General features: G+C 45.8%; 1 non-coding gene across 1 annotated transcript; it reads right to left on the reverse strand.

The window, feature by feature from the left end:
* Nucleotides 1–377: 377 nt before the first annotated feature.
* TRNAA-UGC (transfer RNA alanine (anticodon UGC)) lies at nt 378–450 on the reverse strand. Its single transcript has one exon. It is a non-coding gene; the product is annotated as a tRNA-Ala (tRNA).
* Between the last annotated feature and the right edge of the window lie 10,536 nt (nt 451–10,986).

Consider the following 10,986-nt stretch of genomic DNA (forward strand, 5'->3'; position numbering starts at 1 on the left):
TACTATCCTGAGAAGCAGGGAAACACACCATTCTTTCCCTGAAAGAATGTGTGACATGAAGTGTCACTTTATCACCCATGGAAAATGCAGCTATTTTCACAGCACATCGAAGGTTGGGCAAATACCTCGAAATGTCATCACCACTCATCACTACTTCTGAGTTACATGCAGGTCTTACTACTTAATGAGTTAATAAAGAGGCACTGGGATTACTATAATATATGACAACTATTCTAATATTTTGATAACTGTATTTCTTTTTCTTTTAATTTGTATTTTTTTGATAATTGTATTTCTTGATATTTGATTTCCTTTGATAATTCTATTTCTTTTTTTTTTTCTTTCTTTGGCCGCACTGTGAGGCTTGCAGGATCTTTGTTCCTAGACCAGGAATTGAACCTGGGCCACTGCAGTGCAAGCACAGAGTCCTAACCACTGGACCACTAGGGAATTCCCTGATAATTCTATTTTCATATAATTGGTATCTTTTTTTTTTTTGAGAGTAACCAACACATTTTCTTTATTTTTTTAATAATTTTTTAAAATTTATTTATTTATTTTTGGCTGTGTTGGGTCTTCATTGCTGTGCACGGGCTTTCTCTAGTTGCGGCGAGCAGGGGCTACTCTTCGTGGCGGTGCGTGGGCTTCTCATTGCAGTGGCTTCTCTCGTTGTGGAGCACGGGCTCTAGGCACACAGGCTCAGTAGTTGTGGCTCGTGGGCTCTAGAGCGCAGGCTCAGTAGCTGTGGCGCACGGGCTTAGCTGCTCCGCAGCACGTGGGATCTTCCTGGACCAGGACTCGAACCCGCGTCCCCTGCATTGTCAGGAGGATTCTCAACCACTGTGCCACCAGGGAAGCCCCCGAATTGCTCTTCGAATTTGTACATTGCTTTGATTTCAGCCCCTTGCCCAGGACTCTGAAAGGAGCATGTGAGGGTTAAGCCAGAGGGCTCTGCGGCAGGCAGAGTGTTACGTTCTGAATCAGGCCTCCCCTGGGACCTTGGCCCGTGGCCTTGAACCAAATTGCCAAACCCCGTCTCTTCCTGGTTTGCCGGTGATCCTTTCCCAGGAAAGTCCTCGGCCCCTCAGAGACATAAGCCAGTGCCCCTGGTCCACGAGCTGCCCTAGACGGGCACACACCCAGGGATGATGTTCAGGCCCAGGCCTGGTAACACCTCATGCATGGGTGATGAAGCAGAATCCTGCAATCAGCCTCCAGCTGCCCTAAAGTTCAATTAAACAGAGAACAGAGTTGGTGGGGCCTTTGGATGAGGTCTTCGTAACAGAGATGGAACTTGTGGTTTCTATAAAATGAAGGCTTGCCAATATTCTTTTCATTGGCATATTGTGCTAATAATAGACGATTTGGAAATGGTGTCGGTTGTAAGTTGGTAACGATTATTAAGACAAATCCCATGAAAGCTGCTGATTTACTATTAGGCGTTGTAAGTGCAATTTTTAATGAGAAGCCTAAGGCAGCAGGAGATTTCACCCTCAGCTCTGGTTTTTAAAGTCATTATGTGGTACACCTGAAACTAATATATGTCAGTTATGCCTCCATAAAAGTAAATAAATAACTTTTTGCATCTTTATAAATTCACTAAATCTGCTGCATGGGAATATAACAGCAATTATAATAGCAATAAAATCTAACAATCTTACTATACACGGTATTATTTTAAGTGCTTTATTAACCCATCTACCATCACGATGACCCTATGAAGTTGGTAGTTAGTTTCCCCACTTTACAGATGGGGAAACTGAGGCGCAGGCCCAATTAGAAACCTGTTCTCATTATGAGGCAAGATTTAAGAAGCAGAACCATGTGGACGCAAGAATACTTCTCTTTGTTCACTGCTCTGATGACCTTACCTTAATGCCCCGATTACTCTGAGCTCCTTTTGAGAATCATAAAACTCCTCTACCAGTGATTTTCAAATTGTGGGTTTGACCCCATTGGAAGCTGGGAAAAGTTGTGAAATGATGTATTGAGTTTGATTTTTTTTTTTAACTGAAATAGAACAAGACGGTATGCAAATAGCACATTACATCCCAATGGTGAATGTTTCATGAAAGCTTTTCTTCAGTCGTGTGTGTGTGTGTGTGTGTGTGTGTGTGTGTGTGTGTGTGTGTGTGTTAAATAACCATGTAACGTATCATTGGGTTACAGTCAAAAGAACTTACAGTCTCTCCAGCCTGGGGCAGGACTGTGAGGGTTTGAGTTCTTGCAGAGTTAACTGGACCCTGCCTGAAAATGCTTAACCTGAGCTCAGGTATCGTATCCCTTTGCCTTTGGAGCACAATGACAGATATCTGTCAGTTTCTTTCCTGGTGAGAGCCAAGGTAGCCTATTATCTTCATGGCATAGTTAAACACAGAACCCCAAGAAACGAAACCACACACACAGCCTGAGTCACTTATGACGGTCCTCACAAGGGAGCTATGGCAATGGGCTCTTTGCCTGCCCTTTTCCCTCTGATCGCCCCTCCTGAACAGAGCTACATTTAGCCTAGAGCAACTCTCACTAACCTGGCAGCTAGATTGCACTATGCAGGAGCCTTTGGAAGTGTAATTTACCGGTGGCCGTTGTCCCAGGAGTGGCAGCCCTCGTGGAGGACCTATGTCACCCTCCCTGGGGTTATAATTAGGAGCATCCCTGCCGAGCTCTGAAAGCCTCTTGGTCATTGGCTAAGCTGTCTTCATCCTGTATCCCTTGTGCCCCTGGCTTCGAAGTTGGCATGGCTGCAGTTCACTGCATATTTGTTGAATCTGAGGGGCTATGCTTCTGGTGTGTGCGGACATTTTGAAACATAATTTGAACAGAATTATTTTAAAAATAGAATGAGTAATTACTTCAAAGAAGTGCATAAGAAGCAATTGCTACATAACATGCTTTGAGACTTGGTGGATTCATCATCAGCATAGATCTAAGCTGAAAGCTAGAAAGCAACCCTGAAGAAGACAAAACTTGCGTCCTCTTAAGCTGCGCTGCTTCAACCTAATGCTGCAACCCAACCGTCATATGTTTTCAGGACCCAGAAACTTCTCTGGCTTTGCTGACCCAGCAGCAACACAGCCTGTTCACATCCCAACCCTTTGTGGGAATAGCCTTGTGACTGTGTGTTTTTGTTACATATTTACCACAAAATTTTCAAGTATGAATCATTGGCAGAAAGTGTCCAAGGAAATTCCCGGCTGTTATCAGGTTGGGAGATACGGAAGACTTAGATTATACCCTTGACTGTGACAACACTTTCTCCGCACAATCTTCCCCAAACGTGTGATGAAAAAAGTACGGGTAGGGCAAAATCTCTTCTTAGCTAAGTTGCATAGCCCCTCAAACTCTGTGTGTCTTCATTTTTGCCTTCAAAATAATAACTGCCTGCACTTAATCAGCTAACATGCTATTCGTCGTGCTCTTAGAATATGGTGTCTTTTATATTCATTGACTCAGTTGAGTCCTATGACACCCCATGCGGTATGTACTACAACTATGGCCATTTTATGGTGAGAAAACTTAGCGCTACAGAGCTTATGAAAGATGCCCCAGGTCACAAACAACTAAGTTGTCCTCTGGAATGCGGGCCAAGATCTGTGGAATTCCAGGCCCTGCTCTGAGCTGTGCATCCCTCTACTTGACTGCCCAGCGTCTAGGCCGGCATCCAGCAACCCAACACCAAGCGACAGCCTTACATTAAAACTTTATAATTCACTGCCTCTTATACTGGGGCTTCTTGGTGTTTTTGTAGGACAATATAGTCAATGTTTTAATCTGTCCAGGTAACATAACTCCTTTACCCAGGGTTAAAGCATAATGTTCCCAAAACAGGTTGAATCGTGATTCCCAAATCAATATAAAACTGGACAGAGGGTTAAAGATTTTACTAACTCATTAATGAGGGAATTAAGATGCAACAACCAGTTTAAAAGAGGATACAAAGGACAGGCACAATTTTAGCTCAGGAACGTTGAGATGAATGGGCCAACGAAGCCAGCCTCTTCCATGGTCAAGGAGGAAAGCCCATTGAACTCCTGTCTCTACCCGAGAGAATCTATCTCCATGTCTTTAGACAACATTGCATTGCTACCTATTATCTGTTACTTATGTTGCTATAAACTAGTTCAAAGGCACGGAAAGGCGTGAATGAGGCAGCCTGGGTGGAGTGCCCTATTCCAGGCGTCTGCAAAGCCAGCCCGCCACCTGTTTCTGTGACTTTTATGGGAACACAGCCCACCCCCCGTTCGTGCACTTATGGTCTGCAACATCCTTCATTGTACATCAGCAGGATCGAATAGTCACAGCAGAGACCTGAGGGCCTGCAAAGCCTAAACTGCTTCCTATCTGGCCCTTTACAGAAAATGTCGCCAACTTCTGCTCTAGGTAATGCCCCATTTTCTACTGAAGCATTTTTTCTCCTTATATCGGCTAAAGCCCGTGGCTTCGTATGTTATTAAAAAGCAGGTGACAAGGAGTCTAGGAATTTCTCTCAGACCAATAACTAACTGAGGGAGAGACGTGGTGTATTATTGGCTAGAGCTGATGTAACAAAGTGCCACAGACTGGGTGGCTTAAGCGACTCATCTGTATTGTCTCAGGATTCTGGAGGCCCGGAGTCTGAGATCAAGGTGTAGTCTGGGTTGGTTGCTTCTGAGGCCGTGAGGGAGGATCTGTTCCAAGCCTTTCTCCCTGACTTGCAGATGGCCGTCTTCTCCCTGTGTCTTCACATTGTCTCCCCTCTGTGTGTGTTTGTGTCCAAATTTCCTCTTCTTTGAAGGACCCCAGTCCTACTGGATTCAGGCCCACCGTGACGGCCTCACTTTAACCTAATCACCTCTGTCAAGACCTTCTCTCCTCTTCCTGGTTAGTAGAGGAATTTGTACACCCATGAAACATAGCATGTAAATGGTCAGATTCTCCACCAACTTATGAGAATCGCACCACCGTGGCCACGTCCAGAAGCAGACCCATCACCTTCCCGCTAATTCTGGAACTCAGTGGCTACTTGTGAACACCTTCACGCCTGGTCTGACCTGAGTTTGGAAAAGTTCTGCTTTCTGGCTGCAGCTAGCAAATGCAGAACACCGACAGATGAGCAGGAAACTTAGCAGGGGTACATTCAATGTACACCTTTATATTATTGTAGCTACCATGCATTTTGGTTTATCGTATAAACCAGAAAAACAAGATCTTACTTTGGATCTGAATCAGTAGCAACTTAAAGTCTATACGTATCATCAGCGTTGGCTTAGAAAGTCAAGGCAGTAAAGTGAGGTGCAAAGAAAATTTGTTCTTTCCTGACTCTGGAAAAAAATTGCTAATGGGTTTTCCCCTTCATTTAGAGACATCCAAAGATGTTCTGAATGACATGTAATGTAATGTTAATATGAAGGCTTTGGGGACTTCCCTGGTGGTCCAGTGGTTAAGACTCACCCTTCCACTGCAGGGTGCGTGGCTTTGATCCCTAGTCCCTGGGCGGGGAGCTAAGATCCCACATGCCACTCAACAGAAAAACAAAAACAAACATTAAAAATTTTTTTAACGCTTTGTGTGTCCATTGAGAAAGGTACAGCTTTAAAAAAAAGTCAGCAACATGGGATGGCTTGTGGTCAAGGGTAAAATCCATCACAAAGCCAAGCCTTGAGGTCAGCTGTTTGCTACAGACACGCTTCAGAGATCGTTGTGGAGGACGTATTATTTTTCTAGACCCATTTACTTATGTTATTTCCACTAATCTTCACAAGGTGGGTGTTAATAGACCTCTTTTCATGGACAAAGAAACCGAGGTTCCAGGAGGTTATGTATCTTTCTCAAGACACGTAGCCAATCAGCAGTGGGGGCAGATTCCCACTGCCACCCGTAGCCAATGGGAACTCATTCTGAGCGATGTTTCGTGAAAGCTGTGAAGATGACAGCACTGCATTTCTGAAAGAGCCCATTTACGTATCAGATGCTGCATAATATAATTTGGATTGAACAGGAAGGCTGCCCCTGGCAGATTCTGCACACAATGCAGGGAGGGAGAAATTCTTGATGATGAGCCCCATTGCACCCAGCTGCATACCCCTGGATTCCGAACTCAGGGGGAGACATCCCTGGCCACTCCAAATCTGCTCTTCTTGCAGTGTGATCTTTTCCTAATGTGTTTTGCTAATGCTCTGTTTCAACCTCCCGTAGCTCAGATCCACAGAGCACAAGCCCCGTGAGCTATTTCCCTGCCTGTGGAAATTGGCAAAAAAGAAAGGGGAGGAGCCTAAAAGAAAACAAACAGACCTCATTTTCTCTCTTCTTGGTTATCACCTCTAGCTATGGATTGCGTGTGTTTCTGAAATAGTTAAAAGCCTCACCCAGTTTCTAATGCCTCTATGAAAAAGTTGGGAGTGTTCACAGTGTGAAAAGAGGAGAGAAGGAAAGAAAAATTATTATGCTTTTCCTTACTGTTCTAGGGAACCATGGCCAAAGCCAATCATATGTCTGGATGGGGAAAGGCATAGTTTGAATGTTACAAAGAAGCTTTTGTTGCCAAAAACATAATTCTGTATTGGATTGCTATGAGCTGATTTTTATTGGGAGAAACAAGAAAAACAGGGGCATTGTCTTCAGAAGGCCCGAGTTAAATAAACCATGTGTTTCCTGAGCAAGGCCTTCTCACTTTTAGAAATTGTTCATCAGATTAGACAGTCGAAATTTGGGGTTGGAGGAACTGAGATACAGGGAGACAGCAGTGGGTACAGTTTGTGCTAGAGAGAACTTGGAAGCATCGCGACAGGAGGAAGGGGTCCCTGGGGAGGAGTGCCAGCCCGCTTTACTGGGGTAAGATGAAGCAGAGGGGCCTTAAACTCCTTCAGAACCAACTTCGCTGGCTTTCTAAGTGTTGATCCTCTCGCCGGCCCCTCTGTGTAAAGTCTCTGATCTATTGGCTTCATCTCTGTTTCTGAACCATCTGTAATACGTGCAGACAAGTGAGGCCCAGGTGGGCAATGAAGAGGCCTGGAGAGGAGGTGTCTGCCCATAAATGAAGACTTTTGAGTCTTAGGACAAGCCTTACTCAAGACCAAGTGGACAACCACACAAGCAGTGTGGTCTAGGGAGTTTGAGATCTAAGTTCTAGCTCTAAGGCGTTCTAAATTATTGTCCAAGGAAAACAGGTACATACACACCCACACCTCCTCATCCCGGTCCCTCCTTCGCATCTGATAACTGGAATTATGTTAGAGTTAATGCCCTTTAATGGAAGAGATTAAGCCTTTTTAAAAAGGAAATATTGATACCCCCATGCGAGAAAAAACACATCAGACATGGGTGTGTCAGCAATCTTTCATGCTTGCTGGGAAAAAAAGGATTTCGGGGTCACATTCAAGCCCTTATTGAACCTGAACCTCTGGTTTCAGGTACAGGAAGCTCTATTTTAAAATGGGGCATCAAAGTTTACAGAACTACTTCAGTGGAGAGTCATAATTCTTAAAACAATTCTTTACTGTTCTAATTTTTTTTTTTTTTTTTTTTTTTTTTTTTTTTTTTTTTTTGCGGTACGCGGGCCTCTCCCGTTGCGGACCACAGGCTCTGGACGCGCAGGCTCAGCGGCCATGGCTCACGGGCCCAGCCACTGCGCGGCATGTGGGATCTTCCCGGACCAGGGCACAAACCCGCGTCCCCTGCATCGGCAGGCGGACTCTCAACCACTGCGCCACCAGGGAAGCCCTCTTGTAGGTTTTAAAGTACATCACAGAGGAAAAATGTAAACAAACTGGAGAAAGGAGGCAATGGAGCGGAGCAGAAGTTATATATGTAAACCAGAAAAAAAAAAAAGGATAGAAGTGAAATTGCTCGAAGGCTTCCGGGAAGATGGCGGAAGAGTAAGACGCGGAGATCACCTTCCTCCCCACAGATACACCAGAAATACATCTACACGTGGAACAACTCCTACAGAACACCTCCTGAACGCTGGCAGAAGACCTCAGACCTCCCAAAAGACAAGAAACCCCCCACGCAGGGCAAAAGAAAACAGAATAAACAGAGACAAAAGTATAGGGACGGGACCTGCACCAGCGGGAGGGAGCCGTGAAGGAGGAAAGGTTCCCACACACTAGAAGCCCCTTCGCGGGCGGAGACTGCGGGTGGCGGAAGTGGGGAAGCTGCGGAGCCGCGGAGGAGAGCGCAGTCACAGGGGTGCGGAAGGCAAAGCAGAGAGATTCCCGCACAGAGGATCGGTGCCGACCAGCACTCACCAGCCCGAGGCTTGTCTGCTCACACGCCGGGGCGGGCGGGGCTGCGAGCTGAGGCTCGGGCTTCGGTCGGAGCGCAGGGAGAGGACTGGGGTTGGCGGCGCGAACACAGCCTGCAGGGGGTTAGTGCACCACGGCTAGCCGGGAGGGAGTCCCGGGAAAAGTCTGGACCTGCCGAAGAGGCAAGAGACTTTTTCTTACCTCTTTGTTTCCTGGTGCGCGAGGAGAGGGGATTGAGAGCGCGGCTTAAAGGAGCTCCAGAGACGGGCGCGAGCCGCGGCTAAAAGCGCGGACCCCAGAGACGGGCATGAGACGCTAAGGCTGCTGCTGCCGCGACCAGGAACCCTGTGTGCGAGCACAGGTCACTCTCCACACCCCCCTTCCGGGGAGCCTGTGCAGCCCGCCACTGCCAGGGTCCTGGGATGCAGAGTCACCTCCCCCGGGAGAACGCACGGCGCAACGTCACGCCGGCGCAACGTCACGCCGGCGCAACGTCACGCCGGCGCAACGTCACGCCGGCGCAACGTCACGCCGGCGCAACGTCACGCCGGCGCAACGTCACGCCGGCGCAACGTCACGCCGGCGCAACGTCACGCCGGCGCAACGTCACGCCGGCGCAACGTCACGTGCCGCCACAGGCCCGCCCCCACTCCGTGCCCCTCCCTCCCCGAATCAGCGGCTCCTTTAACCCCGTGCTGTCTGACCCTCCTGCGACCTACACGCAGAGGCAGGGCCAAATCCAAAGCTGAGCCCCTGGGAGCTGTGAGAACAAAGAAGAGAAAGGGAAATCTCTCCCAGCAGCCTCAGAAGCAGCGGATTAAAGCTCCACAATCAACTTGATGTACCTGCATCTGTGGAATACCTCAATAGACAATGAATCATTCCCAAATTGAGGAGGTGGACATTGAGAGCAAGATTTATGATTCTTTCCCCTTTTCCTCTTTTTGTGAGGGTGTATGCTTCTGTGTGAGATTTTGTCTATAAAGCTTTGCTTCCACCATTTGTCCTAGGGTTCTATCCGTCCGTTTTTCTTTTTTTAAATTTTTTTTCTTAATAATTATTTTTTATTTTAATAACTTTATTATATTTTATCTTATTTTATTTTACTTTAGCTCCTTTCTTTTTTTACTTCCTTCCCTCCTTCCTTCCTTCCTGCCTCCCTCCCTCCTTTCTTTCTTTCTTTCTCTCTTTCTACTTCTACTAATTCTTTCTTTCTACTTTTTCTCCCTTTTATTCTGAGCCATGTGGACGAAAGGCTCTTGGTGCTGCAGCCAGGAGTCAGTGCTGTGCCTCTGAGGAGGAAGAGCCAGCTTCAGGACACTGGTCCACAAGAGACCTCCCAGCTCCACATAATATCAAATGGCGAAAATCTCCCAGAGATCTCCATCTCAACACCAGCACCCAGCTTCACTCAACGACCAGCAAGCTACAGTGCTGGACATCCTATGCCAAACAACTAGCAAGACAGGAACACAACCCCACCCATTAGCAGAGAGCCTGCCTAAAATCATAATAAGTCCACAGACACCCCAAAACACACCACCAGACGTGGACCTGCCCACCAGAAAGACAAGATCCAGCCTCATCCACCAGAACACAGGCACCAGTCCCCTCCACCAGGAAGCCTACACAACCCACTGAACCAACCTTAGCCACTGGGTACAGACACCAAAAACAATGGGAACTACAAACCTGCAGCCTGCAAAAAGGAGACCCCAAACACAGTAAGATAAGCAAAATGAGAAGACAGAAAAACACACAGCAGATGAAGGAGCAAGATAAAAACCCACCAGACCTAACAAATGAAGAGGAAATAGGCAGCCTACCTGAAAAAGAATTCAGAATAATGATAGTAAAGATGATCCAAAATCTTGGAAATAGAATAGACAAAATGCAAGAAACATTTAACAAGGACCTAGGAGAACTAAAGATGAAACAAACAATGATGAACAACACAATAAATGAAATTAAAAATACTCTAGATGGGATCAATAGCAGAATAACTGAGGCAGAAGAACGGATAAGTGACCTGGAAGATAAAATAGTGGAAATAACTACTGCCGAGCAGAATAAAGAAAAAAGAATGAAAAGAACTGAGGACAGTCTCAGAGACCTCTGGGACAACATTAAATGCACCAACATTCGAATTATAGGGGTTCCAGAAGAAGAAGAGAAAAAGAAAGGGACTGAAAAAATATTTGAAGATATTCTAGTTGAAAACTTCCCTAATATGGGAAAAGAAATAGTTAATCAAGTCCAGGAAGCACAGAGAGTCCCATACAAGATAAATCCAAGGAGAAATATGCCAAGACACATATTAATCCAACTGTCAAAAATTAAATACAAAGAAAACATATTAAAAGCAGCAAAGGAAAAACAACAAATAACACACAAGGGAATCCCCATAAGGTTAACAGCTGATCTTTCAGCAGAAACTCTGCAAGCCAGAAGGGACTGGCAGGACATATTTAAAGTGATGAAGGAGAAAAACCTGCAACCAAGATTACTCTACCCAGCAAGGATCTCATTCAGTTTTGATGGAGAAATAAAATCTTTACAGACAAGCAAAAGCTGAGAGAGTTCAGCACCACCAAACCAGCTTTACAACAACTGCTAAAGGAACTTCTCTAGGCAAGAAACAAAAGAGAAGGAATAGACCTACAGTAACGAACCCAAAACAATTAAGAAAATGGGAATAGGAACATACATATCAATAATTACCTTAAATGTAAATGGAATAAATGCTCCCACCAAAAGACACAGA

This window comes from Lagenorhynchus albirostris, chromosome 18, assembly GCF_949774975.1.
Source record: "Lagenorhynchus albirostris chromosome 18, mLagAlb1.1, whole genome shotgun sequence".
Taxonomy (NCBI): domain Eukaryota; kingdom Metazoa; phylum Chordata; class Mammalia; order Artiodactyla; family Delphinidae; genus Lagenorhynchus; species Lagenorhynchus albirostris.